The sequence below is a fragment of the Seriola dumerili genome, unplaced genomic scaffold (genome assembly GCF_002260705.1).
Source record: "Seriola dumerili isolate Sdu_G_001 unplaced genomic scaffold, Sdu_1.0 BDQW01000668.1, whole genome shotgun sequence".
Lineage (NCBI taxonomy): Eukaryota > Metazoa > Chordata > Actinopteri > Carangiformes > Carangidae > Seriola > Seriola dumerili.
This window is the reverse complement of record NW_019174923.1, coordinates 475,519-476,515: the sequence shown is the minus strand read 5'-3', so window position 1 is coordinate 476,515 and position 997 is coordinate 475,519. Positions and strand designations below refer to the sequence as shown.

At 40.5% G+C, this 997-nt stretch overlaps 1 protein-coding gene across 1 annotated transcript in view; it reads right to left on the bottom strand.

Moving 5' to 3' along the window:
• The window catches only part of LOC111236504 (keratin, type I cytoskeletal 18-like), a 7,775-nt gene extending 7,200 nt beyond the window's left edge, over nucleotides 1-575 (bottom strand). Inside the window, exon 1 of the mRNA XM_022765258.1 lies at nucleotides 509-575. The gene's annotated coding sequence lies outside the window, so the exon portion shown is untranslated. The remainder of the gene's footprint in view (nucleotides 1-508) is intronic.
• Between the last annotated feature and the right edge of the window lie 422 nt (nucleotides 576-997).

Here is a 997-nt window from a genome sequence, read left to right as displayed (position 1 = left end):
TGTGATTGCTTCTGTAGCTCTGTGTCTCTCTGTAGTTATTTTGTGGTTGATTTGCATTTTTGCATCTTGTCATTTTATGCCACTTTATCAGAATTTAGAGTCTCTCTGTGGTCATTTTGCATCTTATTGTAGATGTATGACTGACAAATGGTAACTCTCTCCTCAGACATAGGCTCTGGCCCAGGGACCCCCTGACCTTTTGGGCCCCTGTGCCTGTTACACTCATGCAGTAATCTATCCATCTCTCAGGACAACTGAGAGGTGGTGAGATTGTTTGTCATGTTTAAAATAAAAGTTCCAAAATGAAACACTATAGTTCGGTTCTTGTCAGTAAGTTTCGATGTATCCTTTCATCTGTTACAGACTATTTCTGTGTCAGAATAGCTGTGAGCTTTAAATGTGCCTCCTCCTGTGTGAAGTGGAAAACTTTATATCACTCATTCACTGACATTCAGTGGTTATTTGATGAGTAAGAAGAACAGCGGAGAAAGAACAAAACAGTACTTACATGGAGCTCAGTTCTTCAGTAGGTCTTCTCTACTGCTGCTTGGGCAGGTCTCGACCCTGATGGTGTGAGTGACCGTTGTTACTGGAGCAGATTTCACAGGTGAGTTTGGCTGCAGAGGCATGACTCTCTTTGTTGGGGTGGAGCCGCTGTCGGTGTGTCCAATCCCACTGCAACAAAGAGGAGGATGCAACTTGACACCTTGTGGAGGAATGAAAAAAGTAACTTTGGTGCACATAAACTAAACTAGTGAGTGTCAAGATTTTAAACGCAGTTCCTTGTCTGCAGGATCACAGACTTGCAAACAGCAGAGCAAAAGTTGAGACACTTGATTCACTTCCTGTAACAGTACTCTGCTGTCCATAAAATCTTAATTAAAAAAAATCTTTTATCCAAAAAAAAAAACCTCCTCTATTTTTTTTTATGAATCTACATATCACTCTGTTTGCAACTATTAGTTGCAAACAGAGTGATATGTAGATATGTAGACTT